Consider the following 9,414-nt stretch of genomic DNA (forward strand, 5'->3'; position numbering starts at 1 on the left):
TGCTGTGCAGGGTGAGGGCCATGCACGCAGTGTGAGGAGTCTACACCTGCAAGCACTGAGGGGCTTTTCTAGCACATTGGGGTATACAGCTGGAGCAGGGTGCCAGGGGTCTTCTGGGTTGACTGTCCAAGCCCTGTGTCTCCCCCTCTCCAGGACCCAGAGGCGGGAGTTGGTTCTGGTCTGGCGTGTGCAACCTCTTTGCTTGTGCCCTGGGCCTCAGCTTCCTCCCTCTGACCCGAGAGCATTGCACCAATGCTTTCTGAGCTTTCTTCCATCCCTAACACGCCAGTCCCTGGGAAGTGGCTCCCCATGCCAGTCCATTGGCTTTCCCTCCCCACCTCCTCTGAGGCATGGGTAGCAGATGCACCTTGGTGACCGTGTGGCCTCCATGTGGGCCACCCATTGGGGACTGGCCTGGCCCAGGCTGCCCCAACACCAGCACTGTCTTCAGAGACTCAAACCACTAGAAGAGGACGCAGCCTGTTCTGCACTCCCAGGGCCTGGCCGTGCAGGTGCCCAGGCTCGGAGGACACTGCCGACCTCTGACGTTGAGCACTTCTCTTTGGAGTAAATATCAGTGACTTTTAAATTATTATGATTATTTAACTAATATAATAATTATTATTTTCTCCATCCCTGCCACCTCCCCGGCTGCAGCTCCCCACTCTCGACCAAGCCCCAATCTGGGAGGGCCCTGCCTTCCATCTCTGACATGTTCCCTCCTAACCCTGCCTCTGATCTGCTTAGTTGTTTGAAACCACTAAATGGAGATAGATGTGTGTAGTTAAGGAAATACAGTGACCTGCGTCTGGCCACAGCCCTTGGGGCTTCTGGAAGCCAGCTCCCCCTGCTCCATGCCAGCCAGCCACTGCCACATGGTGGGCCAGCCGGCGGCCCCTGCCCTGCACCCTGTGGGCAGACGGCTCAGCCTCCAGGCGGCTCGGTGCAGATTCTCAGGCTGGGGGTGGTAGGGAGGGGTGGGTATGGTGAGGGGTTAGGGCAGCCCTTTGATTGGTTCACGTCATGTCATGAGGAAGCTGCTTGCTCTGTGTCACTGGGGGACAGATTGGGACAGATGCCGGTAGAGGCAGTCTTGGGCTCGCATCTGGTCATGGAATGTCATGCGTTATGGCCCTGCTGTTGTGTGTGCTGGGGACAGGGTGACCTGCACTGACCTGGCTTGGTTTGAGGGTATAGTGTGTGTGTGTGTTGTGAGAGTGTGTGTGCTGGCGTGGTCAGTGTGCATCCGTGTGTGTGTGTTGTGAGTGCGTGTGTGCTGGCGTGGTCAATGTGCATAAGTGTGTGTTGTGTAAATGCATGCTGGTGTGGTCAGAGTGTGTGTGTGTGTGTGTGCGCGCGCGCGCACTGGTGTGGTCACCTGGGCCGTGCTGTGCTGTCAGTGGCATGGTGGTGACTTAGGTTCCCAGAGCCTCTCGCCCTGGGCTCCATCTTGTGGGTGTCCTGATGGTTGTGGCTGGGTTCTGGGTGGGTGACTGGTATGGACACAGGAACTACTGAGTGAATGGGTGTCTCAGAGTCCCATGGGTCTCCAGAAAGCTGGGGGGTCTGTGTTTTTAAAAGAAAACCTATTTATGTTGCTGTGGGTCTCTGCCATCCCTGTGTTATAGTACATAAGAACGTTTATTCTCCTGTGGTTCAGAGAGCACCCCAACACGTGCCTGCAGCTGCATCCCCAGACCACAGTGTGGGTGCAAGATGCTGGGTTTGTCCTTGGTCTCGTGGAGGCCTGGCTAGAAGGGATAGGGGTGGTAGCCCCTGCCCTCTGCAGTGTCCGCATCCACCGGACCCTGAGCAGCATAGCTGGCCACACCCTCATGACATGACAAGACTGTCACTCAGTCACTATTGAGTCTACGAAGGGCATCAAGTCAGAGGAAGGTTTTTATGTTTAATCAAATAACACATTTAGCTCTATGTCATAAATATTCAGAAAAGTATTTTTTTAAACAAGGCAGACCAAAAATGTCTGCTAGCTGGTTGATTTCTATACAAATATATATTCGAATGTCTTGCTGGATGAAGAGGCCGCTCAGCCGGAGCCTCCTGTTTCATGCGCTTCTCTTCCGAGGGGCAGTAGAGGAGAAAGGGCTGTTGGGAGGGGTTCAGCCCGCTCCTTGGCCAAGGGATCCCAGCCACCTTCTCCGCACTGGGCCCCACCACAAGGGACCTGGACCCCCAGGTGGCTTCTGGCCAGGCGTGGGTGGGTGGGAGGGGCCCTGTCTGTGCTCTGAGTCTCCGTGCGTGCAATGATTTCTCTACCTCATCTGTGTGGCCTGTCCCAGAGGGACTGTGGAGAATGTATTTATTTAACAGCTTTGTGTCACAGAACCAGAAACAAATGGAAACACTAAATAAATGTATTTTAAATTATAGCCTCATCTCAGTCTGCTGCCTTCACAGGGGCTTCTGTAGGCCTGGGACGAGGAGGAGGGCCTTAGGAGGAGGCCTAGGAGTCGGCCTCTGGGAGGAGGAGGACAAGAAAGGAGGATTGGAGAGGAGGTGGACTCGGGGAGGTGTGCCTGGGAAGGAGGAGAAATTGGGAGGTGGGACCAGGGAGGAGGAGGAAGGACCAGGGAGGAGGAGGAAGGGGGAGGTTTTGGGGAGAAGGGGTATGCACAGAGGAGGACCCTGGGGAGGAGGAAGACCTGGGGAGGAGGACGACCCTGGGGAGGAGGAGGACTCTGGGGAGGAGGGCCCTTGGAAGAAGGAGCACCCTGAGAAGGAGGAGGACCCTGGGGAGGATGGCCTGGAGAAGAGGAGGACCTGGGGAGGAGAAGGGCCCTGGGGAAGAGGACTTGGGGAGGCGGAGGACCCTGTGGAAGAGGAGGGCCCTGGGAAGGAAGAGGACCCTGAGGAAGAGGAGGGCCCTGCGGAAGAGGACTTGGCGAGGAAGAGGACCCTGGGAAAGATGAGGGCCCTGGGGAGGGAAACCCTGGGGAAGAGAAGGGCCTTGGGGAGGAGGAGAACTCTGGGAAGAAGGAGGACCTGAGAAGGACACGCTGAGGAAGTGGAGGACCTGGGGAGAAGGAAGGCCCTGGGAAGGAGGAGGAGGACCCTGGGGAAAAGGAGGGTCCTGGGGAGGAGGATCTGGGGAAGAGGAGGACCGTTGGGAGGAAGAGGACCTAAGAAGGAACTCCGGGGGAGAAGCCCTGTCTCCCAGTCACATTGGGCACCTTTGTTGGGCAGGCATCTCCAGGCTGCGTGTATGGCCCCAGCTGTCTCTGGTCTCTGTGCTTCCCGTGTCCAGGCTGGAGAGCGTGGGGTGCCATAGGAAGCCCTGTCCAGCCCTGTCTTCTCAGATGCCTAGCTCCATCCCACTCCTGCCCACAGCCTCTAGCTGAAGGAGGCCTCTCACTCTCGTAGTGCTGGGTCCCCAGCAGAGCCTCATCATCCCCTAGCCCTGCATCTGGGGGTCTTCTGGGCACAGCCCCTCATCTCCCTGACTCAGAGCCAGTTCCCAGCCCAGAGTCCTCACTTTCCCTTCATCTCCATCACCCTTCTGAGCCCACATCGTGGGTCCCCCACCGCTGCAACATGCCCTGCTGGCAACCCCTCACTGGCCCCTCCAGACCCTGCCTGTCCCTCTCCTGCCACCTTGTGTCTGGTCTGTGCCCTCCCAGACATCCAGGTCCACGCCCACCACAGCACCGGGGAGGGAGGGGCTGCCCACTGAGGAATGTGGGATTATCTCCCTGATGGGAATAGTCCAGGCTTCCTTTCCAGACCCATGGCCACAGCTCTTACTAAGAGGCCAGTGGGGACTTCCTGGTGCCGGTCCCTGGCCCTCAGCCTCTGGCCACTGCCGGGGGAAGCCACACTGGATTGCTCTGCCTGGAGGGACAGGCCTCTGGAAGGCAGGGTAGTCGGGGGATTGGGCCTCTGAGCCCAGGCAGGAGAGGGATGTGAGCTGTCCAGCCAGGGAGCAGGTGGCCTGAATGAGACCATTCTTCTGAGTGACAGCAGTGAAACCATAGCTGAATTCAATCCGGGTGCAGGCGGCGGGCAGGCGGGGGCCAGGCTGCTGAGGAGAGAAGTCGTTGGTGGGTGGACTGGCTGGACAGGCCACTGTGCACAGCCAACCCTCCCCCTTTGTCCTGGGTCTAGTTGTTTGGGCTGGGGTCCCCTGTGTATGGTGGATGCTCTGTGTGTCTGGTCTGCATCTGCACATGTGTGTGTGTGAGGTTGGATTCGTGTGGATCTGCATGTCAGTGCATCTGTGTCTGTAGGTATTGTGTGTGTGTGCATGTGTGTTGTATGTGTCCACATGTCTGTGTGCATTTATATGCAAGCATGCATGTTTGTGTGGCTGGGTTTGTGTTGTCTACATGTGAGCATATGTGTGTGTGTGTGTTGTGCATGTGTCTCCATGCATACATGTGGCTGGGTCTGTGCATGTGTCCACATGTGTACATGCATATATGTGGCTAAGTCCATGCATTTGTGTCCGGGTGTGCATGTGTGTCTCGAGTGTGTCTGCATGTATGTGTGTGGCTGTGCATGCATGTCTGGTGTCTGTGCATGCATGTGCATACATATGTGTGTATCTTTTGTGTGTCTGCATGCATCCATGCATATGGCTAGGCCTATGCATCTGTGTCTGTGTGTGTCTCTTCATGTATGTATGTATGGCTGGGTCTGTGTATCTGTCTACATGGGTGAGTGCATGTATATGTGCATATAGGTGGCTGGATTCATGCAGCTACATTCATATGTGTGCATACATGTGTCCATGAGTCTGTGTCATGTGTCTCTGCACACAGGTGCATGTGCATGCATGTGCACATGTGTGTTTGTGTCCATGTGGGTAGGTGCACATGCGTGCACATGTCCATGTGTCTGTGTCATGCGTGTCTCTGCATGCACACATGTGCTTGAGTGCTGTAGGTGTGTGCTGAGCCATAGCTCATCTCCTTTCTAGTCTCCTACCTTGCCTTTCCTGGGTGATTGAGGCCTGGCCCCTATCCCCACTCTGGTCTCCTCCAGCTGACAAGCTCCCACTGGCCCTGGGCCCACCCTATCCAACGACATCCACCAGGTGAGTGGAGACACCTTGGAATCCGCAAGGTGCTTCCTCCCCTGCTCGAGCACAGGTTAGATGCTCCTGGGCAGTTTCTGGACGACAGGGCATCCCCATCTTGGCTTGCGGGGGGGGAGGAAAGCAGGGCCCACAGGGCATGGAGCTACTTTAGCTGAGCGGTCTCAGGTGCCATTCGCAGGTGGGAGACAAGTCCAGGACACACAGGTGGCCAGAGGCAAACCCAGGCTTGAGCCCAGGCTGGCTGGGCCCAGGCGGCTGGGGCGGTGGCAGGCATCTGGCTCCCCTCCAAGCACGGCAGGGGATGGCTAGGGGATTAGGTAAGAAGGCGCGGTTAGGTAATGTCTTAGAAGGACCTGGGGTGTACAGCAGGAAGCTTTGGGTGGGATCCTGCCTGGCCTTCCAGACTGACTTCAGAGACAGACGGAGAAGGTGGAGAGGAGGAGGGGGAAGGATGGGAGAAGGAGTAGGGGAGGAGGCAAAGGAGAGGAGGGAAGAGGAGGGACAAGGAGGAGGAGGGGAGGGTGCAAAGAGTGAGTCTGGTGCCCCAGAGCCCAGACAGGCCGTGGTGGGGTCCTGTGTTGCCCTTCCTGTGTCGTGGACCTTGGGAACTGTTAGGGACCCCAGGATGAAGTCCTCACTGCCTCCATGGGGTCTGGCTGCACATGCAGGTGCTCTGGGGCCAGCTCATGAGGCAGCTGCCATCAGGGTAGAAGGAGGTGGCCCAGGAGGCCCCGGGATGCAGGAATCTGGAGGTGTGGGAGGCTCAAACTCACTCCCTGCCCCATCTGGCTACACAGGCCACAGCCCCTGCATTGGGGCCTGGGGTCGCAGGGGTTCACCTTCTCTGCATGCACACTCTGTTCCCGGGGCCTGTTCACGTGGGTGGGCCTCATCCTGGGGCCAGGGGTGGCTGTTCACAAGGGGGTGGCCTCGAGCTGTCCTGCATCTCGTCCCCCGACCATGCTGCCTATCTTCTTAGTGCCCCTGACATGCACTAGAGCCCCTGCTCCTCTAAGTCCCACTGGGCTCACTCTCTCTGCAGCCTCTGTGCTCCTCGGAAGCCCCTCCCCGCCCACTGCCCAATGCATACAGCAGCTGGCTGGCCCAGGAGGAGCAGATGCTGGGCAGAGCTGTCACCTCCCTGGAGGTGGCCTTGGGTCAGCCAGGCCCAGGGGGCTGATCGGGAAAGAACAGGACACTTCTGGGGGCTGCAGAGGGCCTAGGCTGGGGACCAGAGTCCTGGCCTTGCCTGGTCCTGCCTCTACCGGGCTTGAGGGCCTTAGTTTCCCCATCCACCCCTTAGGAGGCAGCCCCTGTCTGATAGCCTGGGATTCTGGGCAGGGGTCTGCTGTGGGGCTGGCCAGACCAGGTGGAGGGGCTGGTGTAGGCACCAGGGTCAGCGAGGCCTGGCTGTGTGGCTTTGCTGGAATGCCCCTGTGGATGGTGGACAGAGTGGAGCAGGGGTCCAGGAGATTGCCAGGGAAACAAGACCAAATAAACACTCCGCCTGCAGCCCTGCAGAGGGGGCTCCCATGGCAATGACCTCATCTGCCCACCCAACCCTGCACAGGGCCAGACTGGAGGTGGGGGGTCCAGGGCTGGCAAGGGAGCCTAGCATCCTGTGTTTGTGTTGGGCCCACGTCCATGGCAACGGCTAGGGGCTCCTGCTGTGCTTACCAGCCAGAGGCTGAGGCCTCCCCAGCAGGGAGGGAGGGGAAAGGAGGAGGGGAGAGGAGAGAGAGGAGAGGATGGAGGAGGGGAGTTAAAAGAGGAAGAGAGAGGAGGGAAGAGACAGGGGAAGCGGCTGGGGTGGGGCGTGTCCCAGGCCAGGCCTCCAGGGGTGGCCTTAGCTCTGCAGCCAGTCCTCCCTGCCTTCTGCAGCAAGTCCTAAGCTGTGGAAGGGAGCAGTGGCTCTCACAGGCGCCCTGGATCTGTCCAGGGCTGGGTCACAGGTGAGTGCACGTGCATGGGTTTTCATCTACACAGGCTTATCAGCACCCATTGCAGGTGACTGGGGCCTCAGACCCGGGGTCTCTTGAGGATGTGGTGTCAGCCAGAGCCAGGGTCTCATCTGAGGCTCGCCTGGGGCAGGTTCTGCTTCCAGGCACCGTGCCCTGTCAGAGGGAGGACCTGGGTCCTCGGGAGCTGTCCCCGGAGGCCATCCTCAGCTCCCTGCCATGAGGGCCTCTCTGAAGGGCGCTTCCTTCACTTCCCAAGGTGGGGGTGATGGAGAAAGTCTGCTGGAAGGAGGAGCCTTGAAGTCTGTGGAGCTGCCAACAGGGTTGGGTGGGGGGGATGGGGCAGGCGCCGCTGCTGTGCTGTGCTGGGCAGGAAGCAGGTCAGGGCAGGAGTCTGGGACGCAGGGGTCACAGGATGCATGAGGGACTGTCTGCCATGGCGGCCAGCATCCTGCATCGGGATTCAGCAACTGTTCACATTTACAGCTGGCCCTTGAACAACATGGGTTTGCCCTGTGTGGGCCCCTTCCATGCGGATTTTCTCCTGCCTTTGCCACCCCTGAGACAGTGAGGCCAAGTCCCCTCCCTCCTCCTCAGCCTTGCAGCATGAAGATCAGGAAGACAAAGGCCTTTAGGAGGATCCCTTCCATGCAGGGAAGAGGAAGTACGTTTTCTCTTCCTTGGGATTTGCCCACTAAGGTTTCTAGACTCTAGCTTGATGTACTGTGCGAACACAGTATGTGACACAGATAATACAGAATGCCTGCTAATCACCTGTTCATGTTCTTCTCAAGGCTTCCAGTCAGCAGGAGGCTGTTACCAGTTCGGTTCCAGGGAAGTCAAAACTTATGTGGGGATTTTCAACTGCATGGGGGCTGGCGCCCCTAACCTCCACGTTGTTCCAGGATGAGCTGTAGTCATTTGATCTCTCTTCTCTTCTGTCTCTAAAAACAAGATGAATGTCTTTTTGCTTTTTGGCCCCTTAGAGAGGAAGTTGGAGGCATCTGGTACCGTAGGCGAATCGGCATTCTCCTTTCACATGTGACAGTGTGACTGGATGGGCTGGGGCCCACAGCGTTTGCACTGTCCTGTCCTCCCATGGTGCTCCTTTGAGCTGCTCTTGTTTTTTGTGTATTTCCCGAATCCAGTCTCCAATCAAGGCCGTGCCTCGTCCTCAGGGACTGCCTGCTTCCGTAGGTGAAGAGTTAGCTGCCCTTGAATGGCGATGCTTCTGGGCCCCACGGATGCTCCTGCTTCAGTCCTGACATCAGCACTTCAAGCTCGTTCTGTTTCCCTGCTACACCGATGAGATGTCATCATTCAGGAAAGAAAACTCTCCCTCCCTTATTTGTGTTTGATTTTTAGTATTGCTAAAGATGCATGGGTCCTTCCTTCTGTTTCAATGCAATGCCATTGTGATTCTTTGAGTCTCTGAGGACTTCCTTGCTTTCTGGATGTCAGGGGTTTGAGGCAGAAGTGAGATGTGGTCTGATTATGTGTCCGCAGAATCAATGTGGGTGCTGCAGGGAGACAGACCAAAAAATGATGCTGAAAAAACAAATAATCCAGGGCACAGACAAGAGTTTTAAATAAACTCTAGTAAGTATCATTAGGAAAACCTGGGGGAAAAAAGAACCATCTGGGGCATTGGCTCACACCTGTAATCACAGCACTTTGGGAGACCGAGGCCAGAGGATTGCTTGAGTCCAGGAGTTCAAGACCAGCCTGGGCAACATAGCAAGACCCTTTCTCTGCAAAAAAAATTTTAAAAATTACAGGTGCTGGGTGCTGCTAGCCCCAGTCACTTGGGAGGCTTAGGTGGAAGAATCGCTTGAACCCAGGAGGTTGACGTGAGGTTGCAGTGAGCCAAGATCATGCCACTACTCTGTCTCAAAAAAGGGAAGAAGGGAAGAAAAGAAAAGGAAGGAAGGAAGGAAAGAAGGAAAGAAGGAAAGAAGGAAGGAAGGAAGGAAGAAGGAGGGAGAAAAGAAAGAAAATCATCTGCCAGGTGCAGTGGCTCATGCCTGTAATCCCAGCACTTTGGGAGGCCGAGGTGGGCGGATCACCTGAGGTTGGGAGTTTGCGACCAGCTTGACCAACATGGAGAAACCCTGTCTCTTCTACAAATATAAAATTAGCCAGGCATGGTTGGGTGCATGCCTGTAGTCCCAGCTACTCGGGAGGCTGAGGCAGGAGAATCACTTGAACCTGGGAGGCGGAGGTTGTGGTGAGCTGAAATCACACCATTGCACTCCAGCTTGGGCAACGTGAGTGAAATCTGTCTCAAAAAAAAAAGAAAAAGAAGAAGAAAAAGAAAATGATCTATGAAAAAGGAACAATAAAACAAAAAAGTAAACTACTGAAAACAAAAATATGGCCAATGAAGTAATTATTTCC

The sequence above is a fragment of the Theropithecus gelada genome, chromosome 1 (assembly GCF_003255815.1).
Source record: "Theropithecus gelada isolate Dixy chromosome 1, Tgel_1.0, whole genome shotgun sequence".
In the NCBI taxonomy this organism is placed as follows: domain Eukaryota; kingdom Metazoa; phylum Chordata; class Mammalia; order Primates; family Cercopithecidae; genus Theropithecus; species Theropithecus gelada.